Consider the following 13,537-nt stretch of genomic DNA (forward strand, 5'->3'; position numbering starts at 1 on the left):
GACTTACCTTACATTAAACGACTAAAAGTCAGAAAATTGAGGTAACAAGAAAATTATGAAGGCAGCAAAGGACTGAAAATAAGAAAAGTAGTGACTAAAAAATAACGGAACAAGCTTCCTCTGTCAAACTCGGTGACAACGATGATGGTGTACATACGTAGGAACTATTTTTACCTCTTCTCACAAGGCAGTGGCGCTATTCAGGGCAAATAGTATGCAGTGAACGCTTTTCTCGCCCTGGCCACATTCCCTCACCTTCAAAATTCAAATGGCTCCAAGCACTATAGAACTTAACATCTGAGGTCATCAGTCCCCTAGACTTAGAACTACTTAAACCTAAGTAACCTAAGGACATCACATACATCCATGCCTGGGGCAGGATTCGAACTTGCGACTGTAGCAGCAGCGCGATTCCGGACTGAAGTACCTCGAACCGCTCGGCAACAGCGGCTGGCACCCCACCTTCCCCCCCCCCCCCCCCCCCCATATCTTTATAAAGCGACACGTCATGCATTGTGAGTAGCGTCTTCATTCTGGTGGGAAGTTCTTGTTCACGAAGTACTAAGCACTGCAGAACTTGCTTGTGTCGTGGCATCGTAGTGGACAGCCGAGAATGATGTGGTCTCTCTCCTCCTCCGCCCCGCAATCGTATGCAGACGAGTCAGTCAGCTGTAGCCGATGGAGGTGCAGTCGGGACCGTCCGACGTGGTTAAAGCGTGGACGGAACACGTTGGCCGAAAACTTTCTGTGGTACGCACCAAGGGAGTAACACGGCTGTGCGTGGGTGCTACAAGGGAACCTCCCCATCGCACCCCTCTCAGATTTAGTTATAAGTTGGCACAGTGGATACGCCTTGAAAAACTGAACTCGGATCAATCGAGAAAACAGGAAGAACTTGTGTGGAACTATGAAGAAAGTAAGCAAAATATACAAACTGAGTAGTCCATGCCAAAGATAGGCAACATCAAGGATAGCTTGAGCTCACGAACTCCGTGGTCCCGTGGTTAGCGTGAGCAGCTGCAGAACGAGAGGTCCTTGGTTCATGCCTTCCCTCGAGTGAAAAGTTCAATTTTTTATTTTCAGACAATTATCAAAGTTCAGGCACTCACACATAATCAACTTCGCTCTCCAAAATTCCAGGACATGTTCAGATTTGCTTGGACATATGCAGGATTTGACGGTCTACACACGGAAAAATTTGAAAACGTTAAAAACATATGTCTTGACAGAGCACAGGGAAAACTGTGCGACTGTGGAACTGTTGCATTCATTTGTTGCAGTTTATGTGACAAACTCTTATGTTTTCATCACTTTTTTGGGACTGATTGCCGGCTGAAGTGGCCGTGCGGTTAAAGGCGCTGCAGTCTGGAACCGGAAGACCGCTACGGTCGCAGGTTCGAATCCTGCCTCGGGCACGGATGTTTGTGATGTCCTTAGGTTAGTTAGGTTTCACTAGTTCTAAGTTCTAGGGGACTAATGACCTCAGCAGTTGAGTCCTCTAGTGCTCAGAGCCATTTGAACCATTTGGGAGTGATTATCACATCCACAAGTAAACCTAAATCGGACAAGGTAGAATAATCTTTTTACCCATTCGCCAAGTGTACAGGTTAGGTGAGTCGACAACATATTTCTGTCATGTGACGCACATGCCGTCACCGGTGTCGTGTAGGATATATCAGACGTGTTTTCCTGTGGAGGAATCGGTTGACCTATAACCTTGCGACCAAATGTTTTCGGTTCCTAATCGCACGTCTTTACGGTGCGGGCGCAAAAAACAGACACTAAACTTATTATAGTGAACAGTGACGTCAGTGAACGAAGGGACAGATCATAACTTTGCGAAAATAAAGAAAGTAAACTTTTCGCTCGAGGGAAGACCTGATCCAACGACCTCTCGTTCCGCAGCTGCTCACGCTAACCACGGGACCACGGTGCTCCTGAGCTCACACTGTCCTTGTGTTGGCTATCTTGCGCATCGACTACTTAGTTTGTATATTTTGCTTATTTTTTTCATAGTTCCACACAATTTCTTCCTGTTTTTTCAATTGATCTTCGTTCAGTTTTTCAAGGCCTATCCACTGTGCCAACTTATAACTAAATCTGAGGGGGGTGCGATGGGGAGGTTCCCTTGTTAGTAAAATAGCTGCAGAATGTCTTCCCTTTTGTTGGTACGATAGGCGCTACTTACTGTTACACAGGGTTCTGATCTGCCCCCACACGTCTTGCAGAAGGTCTGTGTAAGGATCACGTTCGTACGTCTTTGTCCGATCGAGCATGGCACTCTTAGAATGAACGTCGATAATCGTACTATCTCTGATGTCATGATGCCCCTTCAACCACAGGATGGCAATTTTGTTACAGCGCTCTAGTTCGGGAATCTGATTTGTAATCAAACTGTTCTATAATCTGGTACAACAAGTATTTGTTAGTACAGGTTGTATCAAACAGAATCATCCGATTTGGCATGTCTATATTTCTGAAACTAATAATCATATACGCCCGGGTTCCCGGGTTCGATTCCCGGCGGGGTCAGGGATTTTCTCTGCATCGTGATGGCTGGGTGTTGTGTGATGTCCTTAGGTTAGTTAGGTTTAAGTAGTTCTAAGTTCTAGGGGACTGATGACCATAGATGTTAAGTCCGATAGTGCTCAGAGCCATTTAAGCCAATAATCATATACAATGAATTTTGTTTTTTGATGAATGGGAAGCTGAAAAAGTTTTTTCATACTTTTCCATAGGTTTGCTGCTGTTATGCGGTGGCTTAGATCATTCATTGTTGTTGGTAAGGGGAGGCATATAAACAGAGTCTTTTATAAAGCCTTCCCCCCCCCCCCCACCCACACACACAAGAAATAATCAGATACAGTTAGGCCCGGTGACCTTGGAGGCCAATAATGTAAGGCTGAGTCATTTGGTCCAGTGCGACCGATCCATTTTTCAGTAATCCTTTGATTTAAAAATTCCCACACTTTCAGACGCCAGTGTGGCGGTGCCCCATCCTGCTGGTAAATGAAGTCGTTCGAATCAGTCTCCAACTGTGGGGAAAGAAAGTTCCCAAGCATATCGAGATATATGTTTCCTGTAACAGTGTTCTCGGCAAAGAAAAATGGACCGTTCGCCTTTTCCCGTGGAACTGCACAAAACACCTCACTCTACTGGTGGCCGCCAGATCCAACGTCTTGCTGTTCTAGGCGCTTCGGTCTGTAATCAAGCGACCGCTAAGGTCGCAGTTTCGAATACTGCCTCGGGTAAGGATGTGTGTGATGTCCTTAGGTTAGTTAGGTTTAAGTAGTTCTAAGTTCTAGGGGACTGATGACCTCAGATGTTGAGTCCCATAGTGCTCAGAGCCATTTGAACCATTTTGAACCATTTGAGCCACGCCAGACGGACATCGGGGGCATGTTGAGCTGTCGAGCGGCGGATTCTTTGTGAAACTGTGGCGGATGCGTTCGACGTCTGTGTCATATACTCGGGGACGGCCCGGCGATTTGCCTGCACACAAACAACACGTTTCTCGGAACTGTTCATGCCAGCGTCTAATGCTCTGTGCAGTAGAAGGAAGCACGCCATACCTAGTACGAAAGTCACGCTGAACAGTTATTACTGACCCGCACTGCGCAAAACGTAGAACACAAAACGCTCTCTGTTGTGCCGATACCATTTTTACTAGAACAGAAGAGGGCGCACACTGCTGCTACCTAGCGCGAACCACGTAAAACTTGAGAGTTTGCTCTTTCCTACAGTACGTTGTCCACGCACATATCTCAAATAACATAATAGTTATGATTTTTTTAAAAATCAGATGATTCTTTTTGATACACTCTGTATTATTGAAAACATGATGGAGTACGAGCAGCAATGCTGGTCGCAAGTCTGTCAGAATAATGATCCTACTTTTATCGAAGCCGTCAACATAATTAAGACCCTCTACCGTTGCAGTACCGAGGCTTACAGAGGAAGTTGGAATTGGCACCACGACGCGTCTTTCCATCAGACTATGAGCTTCCAACTCCATCTGAAGTACGTGGTCCGTCTATGTAGAGACGGTACGCATGTTCCTATTCACTAAAAAAAATCTTTAACAGCAGCGGGCTCGTATTATTTTCCATGTACGGCGTTTTCGTGAGGATGTCTTAAATCTGTTGTCGTATTTCTGTAATCTATCATGAAAAAGTGATAGCGCGAATCTGTTGCAAATCGGTGACACAGTGGTGAAATATCACATAAGATATACGATGTGAAACGAGTTGGAATCCTATTTCCATTAATTTTGCGACCACAACTGCTCAGGTGTGTGCTGGTGCATTGTCGTGATGGAAAAGGACTTTTTTGGGGTCCAATCGCCGGCGTTTCTCTTGCAGCTCGGTTTTCAAACGGTCTAATAACGATGAATAATATGCACCTGTAATAGTTTTACCCTTTTCCAGATAGTCGATGATGATTATCCCTTGCAAATCCCAAAATACAGTCGCCATAACCTTTCTGGTCGAAGGAATGGACTTCGCCTTTTTTGGTGCAGATTCTCCCTTGGTAATCCATTGTTTAGATTGTTCTTGCGTTTCAGCAGTATAGTAATGTATCCATGTTTCATCTACAGAGACGAAACGACGCTTAAAGTCCTGCGGATTCTTCGTGAACAGCTGCAAACCATCGTTGCAACACTTCACATGATTCCGTTTTTGGTCAAGCGTGAGCAATCGCAAAACCCATCTTGCGGACAGCTTTCTCATGTCCAAATATTTATGCAAAATATTATGTACCCATTCATTCGAGATGCCCACAGCACTAGCAATCTCACGCACCTTAACTCATCTGTCATCCATCACCATATCATGGTTCAAATGGCTCTGAGCACTATGGGACTTAACATCTGTGGTCATCAGTCCCCTAGAACTACTTAAATCTAACTAACCTAAGGACATCTCACACATCCATGCCCGAGGCAGGATTCGATCACCATATCATGGATTCCATCAATGATTTCTGGAGTCGTAAACTCCACAGGGCGTCCAGAACGGTTCAGCATCATTTGTGCCCCCATGGTCACTCCGAAAATTTTGAAACCACTCATAAACTGTTCTAACCGAAGGTGCAGAGACACTATAATATTTATTAAGCTTCTCTTTAGTCTCCTGAGGCGTTTTGCCTTTCATAAAGTAATGTTTAATCACCACCTGAAATTCTTTTTCGTCCATTTTTGTCAATCACACGACTTCCTTGATTCACACGAATGCCAAACACAAAGAAATACACCAATATGGCGGAAACTTGGTGTGCGTTCTTCTCAAAGATGCTACTAACTAAACATGACCTCGATATGCGCCGATGGTGCCACCTCTCGGACTTTGCACGGACTTTTCAAACGCCCCTCGTATGCTAGAGGTGAAAGTTTCTTTATAAACCAGCATCTACTACTGAAGTACTGCTCGCCCAGCACACGAATTCTCGAAAACAAATGGGTCTTGCCCAATCTGAGCGCGTTTGAGTAGGTATCTGCAGTCAGTGTAATGTCTTCCGCGTTCGAGTGTAGGCTCATTACCTTCGACAGAGAGAGCTTTCATAGGGGTTGTCTGCAGAGCACCCAAGCAGCATCTGAAGGCTTTACGCTAGCATCTATCAGGCGTCTGTAGGGCAGAATCAGCGCCTCAAACACAGCTAGTGGCGATTCTGGCTGTAGCTCGCGCTGGATACTGCAGCTGCAGGTATTTGAGATTCAGTGGGCGACAGGGGAGCTCCAGCCAGAATGGGCTATACGAAATGTCCTTGAAGGGAAATGTGCCGTGGAAGCGAACAGCGCAGGCGATGGATCTGTGTACATGCGCGGACTCTCAGAGTGGCGTTTACAGCACACAACACAATGCGGCGGCAGGACGCACATACATGACCACCACACTCACTGGCGGCAATGGCACAGGAAACACAGCGAGGCTTATCTCCTGCTGAGCATTGCTAAGATTCCTCGATCTGTTCCTATATTGTGATAAGTTTTCCATCTCTACGTGATCACTGCACTCACCACACTTTGTTACCTGCAGTTCCTTCTCTAGATTGTCGCACAGATGACAAAACGGTAGATATCGAAATAGACGACAGAGGGATAGAGAAACAATTAAAATCGCTCAAAAGAGGAAAGGCCGCTAGACCTGACGGGATACCAGTTCGATTTTACACAGAGTACGCGAAGGAACTTGCCTCCCTTCTTGCAGCGGTGTATCGTAGGTCTCTAGAAGAGCGTAGCGTTCCAAAGGATTGGAAAAGGGCACAGGTCATCCACGTTTTCAAGAAGGGACGTCGAACAGATGTGCAGAATTATAGACCTATATCTCTAACGTCTATCAGTTGTAGAATTTTGGAACACGTATGATGCTCGAGTATAATGACTTTTCTGGAGACTAGAGATCTACTCTGTAGGAATCAGCACGGGTTTCGAAAAAGACGATCGTGTGAAACCCAGCTCGCGCTATTGGTCCACGAGACTCAGAGGGGCATAGACACGGATTCCCAGGTAGATGCCGTGTTTCTTGACTTCCGCAAGGCGTTCGATACGGTTCCCCACAGTCGTTTAATGAACAAAGTAAGAGCATATGGACTATCAGTCCAATTGTGTGACTGGATTGAAGAGTTCCTAAGTAGCAGAACGCAGCATGTCATTCTCAATGGAGAGAAGTCTTCCGAAGTAAGAGTGATTTCAGGTGTGCCGCAGGGGAGTGTCGTAGGACCGTTGCTATTCACAATATACGTAAATGACCTTGTGGATGACATCGGAAGTTCACTGAGGCTTTTTGCGGATGATGCTGTGGTATATCGAGAGGTTGTAACAATGGAAAATTGTACTGAAATGCAGGAGGATCTGCAACGAATTGACGCATGGTGCAGGGAATTGCAATTGGATCTCAAAGTAGACAAGTGTAATGTGCTGCGAATACATCGAAAGAAAGATCCTTTATCATTTAGCTACAATATAGCAGGTCAGCAACTGGAAGCAGTTAATTCCATAAATTATCTGGGAGTACGCATTAGGAGTGATTTAAAGTGGAATGGTCCTATAAAGTTGATCGCCGGTAAAGCAGATGCCAGGCTGAGATTCATTGGAAGAATCCTAAGGAAATGCAATCCGATAACAAAGGAAGTAGGTTACAGTACGCTTGTTCGCCCACTGCTTGAATACTGCTCGGCAGCGTGGGATCCGTACCAGATAGGGTTGGTAGAAGAGATAGAGAAGATCCAACGGAGAGCAGCGCGCTTCGTTACAGGATCATTTAGTAATCGCGAGGGCGTTACGGAGATGATAGATAAACTCCAGTGGAAGACTCTGCAGGAGAGACACTCAGTAGCTCGGTACGGGCTTTTGTTGAAGTTTCGAGAACATACCTTCACCGAGGAGTCAAGCAGTATATTGCTTCCTCCTACATATATCTCGCGAAGAGACCAAACCGGCAATCCTTCTTTCCATGTACAATACGAGACTGGAATAGAAGGGAGAACCGATAGAGGTACTCAAGGTACCCTCCGCCACACACCGTCAGGTGGCTTGCGAAGTATGGATGTAGATGTAGATGTAGATTCGCATACTCTTTCTTTTTTTACTCATAGCAGTTACTGTGGATTGCTCCACCTGCAATCGGCAGGTACGTTTGGTACGTTCCATATTCCGAGAATGTTATCGACTCTGCTCTGTACACCAGTATACCAGCGAACTTACACCGAAGGATAGCTTGTGCGACGACACTATTATTCTTGCAAATCGAGTCTACTTTTGGCCCGGGGGATAAAGGTAGATTCCAGAAAGGCATTTCGCACTTATAGCCGCTACCATCAGCCAACGTGTTGCAACTTGGTTTGCACGGATAATAGGTAGCGAAACCAGGTTTCGAAACTGCGCTACTGGCCACTTAGGACAATAATGCATTTTCTTGGCTAATTCCAGCTTTGGAGATATATACGAAAATAGTAGTTGCGGGTGGCTTGAGTATACGTGTCGTGTCGGTAGCATGTCAACAAAGTTGAATATGAAGTGGGGAACGGAGCAAAGGTTCTTGCGCATCCTTCCTGTGCGTAGGTGGCTGTGAGGTTTCAGTGATGTCAACTGAAAAAAAAAAAGCTGCGACGTGTTGTCGCACTTGAGGCCATTCTACGCGACCTGAATGTCAACGCACTGACGATATCTGAACTGCAAACCAAAATCATTCTATTACAAACATACACACAAATGAATTGCGAAACATACAAGCAAGTAAAGGAGCTGGATCTAGAACGAACAAAATCTACGAGGGCAATCCCGAAAGTAAGGTCTCCTAGCTTTTTACAGGTACAGAACTCTGTTTGTGTGGCACTTGGTCACACTGTTATGAAGAGTGCTTCAGGCGCTGTGTGTAAACATGCGCACGCCGCGCTGCGGCGCTCAGTCTTGGCTTGGCAGCCGTTGAGAATGGAGCTCCCGTTGGATGTTACCGCCAAGTGCGAATTGCGCGCAGTTATTCGGTTTCTGAACGCAAAGGGCACTGCGTCCATTGAAATCCATCGCCATTTGACGGAAGTATATGGTGAGTCGTGCATGGATGTCAAAAACGTTCGTAAGTGATGGAAAGAGTTTGCAGCTGCCGGTAAAATCATGGCAACCGTTTTTCGGGATCGGAAAGGGGTTTGGCAGCTACTGTGAGACTCTGGAAAAACTCAAACGGGCAATTCAGAACCGGAGAAGAGGAATGTTGGGCAAGGGTGTACACATTCTCCATGGCAACGCTCGCCCACACATCGCTCGGCAAACCGCTGCTCTCCTGCAACAGTTTCAGTGGAACAAAATCACCCACCCACCCTATAGTCCTGATTTGGCTCCCAGTGACTATCACCTGTTCCCTAGGTTAAAAGAACATTTGGCCGGAAAGCGATTAGGATCCGACGACGAGGTGAAAGAAGAGGTTCATAACTTTCTGAACAGCATGGCGGCGAGCTGGCATGACATGGGCATACAAAAACTGCCACAGCGTCTACAAAAATGCATCGACGGAAATGGTGATTATGTCGAAAAGTAGCTAAATGTTCAAGCAGTAAACTGATGTAAACCATTGTAGAAATAAACAGGTCTGCGTACTTATAAAAAAATAGGAGACCTTACATTTGGGATTACCCTCGTACAAGACAAAATTCCTTTGGTTCGATTTCAAGTCACACTAGTGACATTCACAAATTGTAGACAAGGCATGACAACCAAATGGAACAAATCTGGCAATTGTTGATAATGGCAGACGAATATGTACTGTACAGACGAGTACGAAACCCCATTTCGCAAAAAAATCGCAATGCTTCACGCATTGCAGTATCTTTCTTCCTTAACGCACCATTAATTCAACCAAAACGAAACGTGGTATGTTCTGGTGATATTCCGAGGTGACTGAATTTGTGTCGAGGTCCGGTGAACCGGCCAGTCTGTGGATGGTTTTTAGGCGGTCTTCCATCTGCCTCGGCGAATGCGGGCTGGTTCCCCTTATTCCGCCTCAGTTACACTATGTCGGCTATTGCTGCGCAAACAAATTCTCCACGTACGCGTACACCACCATTACTCTACCACGCAAACATAGGTGTTACGCTCGTCTGGTGTGAAACGATCTCTGGCGGGGTTGGGGGGGGGGAGGGGGGGGCACCGGGGGCGGGGGCCGAACCGCACAATAACCCTGGGTTCGGTGCGGGGCAGCGGAGGGGTGAAGTGGACTGCGGTAGTCGTCGTGGGGTTGTGGACCACAGCGGCTGCGGCGGGGACGGAGCCTCTCCGTCGTTTCTAGGTCCCCGGTTAACACACAATACTGTTCAAAATAAAAAACAGTTTCCACCTCCCGGTCCTGAACAAGGTTTTCCAGAGGTTTCCCTTGGTTGCAACGCGAATGCCCGAACTGTAAATCGTGTCCCAAATTTCCCCAACAAGGACTTACTATGCCCCACAACCTTCTCGTCATTTAGCCGAAATGACCCCGACGCTACAAAGGGCTATAACCTGTATTAGTTTTAGGGGTAGGAAATGAACAGCAGATTAAAACAAAAAATCAGATCTTTGCCTGCCTCTTGTCCTTCCCCTCTATGTACCCCTCCGAATACCAAGTGAACGAGTATTTAAGGAAATGCAGCACCATCCGGTGCATGGCTGTTATGATCTCTTCAGTTTTTTTCTGCGTGACTGGTTAATGGTTTGCTTGCGGGCATTCAGCTGCGTTGCTGATTTCATTTTATGGACAACATTTCGACGAACGACCCAGTTATCGCCACCACACGTTGCGGATTCCAACCAGACTGTGAACTATTGCAAGTCGAACCCTCCGAAGGAAGCTGCTCAGAAAGGGACTCGATGGACAGCCTCCAGTTGAAACCTGTCGTAAAACAGATTCACTAAAGAAGAGGGAAATAAACATCGATTACTATTGGCCACCGATGATGAAATCGAAATCAGCATCGGTGATTTGGCACCATTGCACATTCTTACTTTTGCCATTCTATCTGATCTTGCATCCCTGATAGAACTCTTACACCTAACATACATTTCCCTAGCCATTGTACGACTGTTCGCTTTCCAGTGGAGAATACGACCCACTCTCTTTCACGAAACAGCTGCCACTGTACACATACGGAGAACAGCAACAAAGATCAACTGCTCGCCCGATGGAGCGAGAATGGAGACGCCCGGCTGGTTGTGTGTGGAGAGGTGCTCTGGCGTGAAATGAGCCCTCGGCGTCCGGGAGACACGGGCTCTGAGCCGGCTGCGACCAATCACAAGGTCAGGGGCGCTTTTAAATCGGCCCGCGATGACTTGCGTCTCCCCACGAGCAATTACACGCTGCTCCCTTGTTGGTCTCGCCTTCCAGGCGAGCCCACAGTCTGGGGCACTGCGCACGCACTCTCAACGACTTCCACCTGTTGCTCTGTAGAGACAAAGTGGTCTCTGGAAGTAGGGTGACCAACATTTCTAAACGAAAATGAGGGAGATTCTTATATCCTTAACAAAAAATAAGGGAGATTAATAGCACGGCAAAATTTCGCCAAAAATCAAAGAAGTATTTGTAAAAGGAGACTATTTATTTACACATCACAATTACTTATACATATTTTGCAACAGATTTTGCCTCAGTTTTACATCATTTTTAGCAAATTCAAAGAATTCACTACACGGATAAGGAAAATTCATGGCAACTTGTAGTTCAGATTTGATTAAGTTTGTGCTACTTCTGTTGCTTACATCAGTCCACTTATTATTCATAAGAGAAAATACTCTCTCAGTGTGAGCATTACTTCCTGGTATACTCGTAACAAAACAAACCAGCTTACCCAAGTTTTCAAAATTAACATTATTTGATTTCAAAGTTGTAAAAACCTGTATCCATTTCTGGCTAAAATTACCATCTAAAGAGACAGCACATTTAATTGCATCATTACTCCTCATATAATTCATCTTCATTAATACAATCCAGCTTAAGATATTCTACAACTTCATGCATGTCATTGAATTTCAATTCCCTTTTTAGACATAGTGGGATTAAACTCTTTAAACTATTATCAAATTTACTACCTAAGTAAGAATATAAACAATCATAGAATTCAATGAAGGTGTTCTCACTACTAGATTTCAAATTTAAATCAAGAACAGAGGCTAATAATTTATGAGCACCACTGCCGAAAAACGTATCTTCCTATCTCTGTCTAATTTTACTAATTAGTAAGTTTGCAGTTTCATGAGATTTCATAATACTAAGGTTGAAATTCTCCAAATACTTTGCTTTTTGAATGAAAACATTTCCAATATTCACAAAAAACTAATATAAACTTGCAAATTTTGGTGATAAACATCTTAGTAAATTAGCTTACTACGCCTATTTTCACTCATTGCTTTCATATGGCATCATATTTTGGGGTAATTCATCATGGAGGAATAAAGTATTTATCGCACAAAAGCGTGTAATCAGAATAATAGCTGGAGTCCACCCAAGATCATCCTTCAGACATTTATTTAAGGATCTAGGGATATTCACAGTAGCTTCTCAGTATATATACTCTCTTATGAAATTTGTTATTAACAACCAAACCCAATTCAAAAGTAATAGCAGTGTGCATAACTACAATACTAGGAGAAAGGATGATCTTCACTATTCAAGATTAAATCTAACTTTGGCACAGAAAGGGGTGAATTATACTGGCACTAAAGTCTTTGGTCACTTACCAAATAGTATCAAAAGTCTGACAGATAACCAACAAGTATTTAAGAAGAAATTAAAAGAATTTCTGAATGACAACTCCTTCTACTCCATAGAGGAATTTTTAGATATAAATTAAGGAAAAAAATATTTTAAAAAAATTAAAAAAATAAAATAAAAACACAAAAAAATAAAAAGTTGTTATATTAACTTAAGTTGTTGTTAAATTAACTTAATTATGTCATGTATTGGAAAATTTGACTCGTTCCACATCATTACGAAATATCGTATTCATGATCCATGGAACTAGTATTAATCTAATCTAATCTGAACAATTGTTTCTACTTCTGTATTTTCATTGCAAAAATACTTTTTCAGAACTTTAGGACAGTCTGATTCATCTATGCTTTTAAAATAGCTTTTTATAGGGTCTCAATTTTTTAAAAGCCTTTCTACAGCAGGAGTGAGAGATAACCATCTAGTATTCACATGTCACTGGATTTCAGCCCATTCCACACCAACGAATTCAAAAAATGATTTTAACGGTTCCCTTCGTTTGGCGGAACAGGAAAAGTGACTATATATTTTTAACACCAACACTTCAACATCTACAAATTGTAAACAGTTGCAAGCACGTTTCAGTGCATTATGAAGTACGTGGTTAAAACAACTTGCTTTACGGATTTTTTCATTTTCATTAGTTAATAGTTTCATGACTGAATTATGCTTGCCATAATTTATATTGGCATCATCAGCACAGTATGGCGATCTATTACTGACATTCAAATTATTTGATTTCAGTGAGTTTTTTAACAAGCTATGGAGATCAATTGCACTTTCATCTGCCTGTTCTACGAAATCCAACAATTTGTTTTGAATTCCGCTAAAGGGGTCAAAATATCGTATGACAACTGGAAACATTTTCCTGTTTAGGTGATTGGAAGCATCTATTGCTAAAGAAAAGAACATGAAACACTTCTTGGGGTCATTTAAAACTTCCAGAAAAGATACATATCAATAATTTATTACCGTACCTAAAGTATTCATGTGCTGTAAACAATCGTTCTTGCCGCCATGCGCGATGCTAAACTCCCGTTTGCAAATTGAGCAGTTTGCTTTGTAAGAATTTGACCGTGCTGGTCCAATCCAAGAATATAAAGCTTCCCATTTCGTAAGATATATACACATACACTTTGTTCTCTTTTTTGGTGGCGTTTTAGCTTCGTCTTCGCTGCCCATCATAAAATCTTGACCAAGTTACCGACGATTTACAGTAAGCACTGGCAAGCGTCTGTCAATCATACCAAAAATATTTGATAGACATAATGTCGACATCTATGGTCGAAGGTCGATATAGAATCAGT

Source organism: Schistocerca piceifrons, chromosome 1 (genome assembly GCF_021461385.2).
Source record: "Schistocerca piceifrons isolate TAMUIC-IGC-003096 chromosome 1, iqSchPice1.1, whole genome shotgun sequence".
Classification (NCBI taxonomy): domain Eukaryota; kingdom Metazoa; phylum Arthropoda; class Insecta; order Orthoptera; family Acrididae; genus Schistocerca; species Schistocerca piceifrons.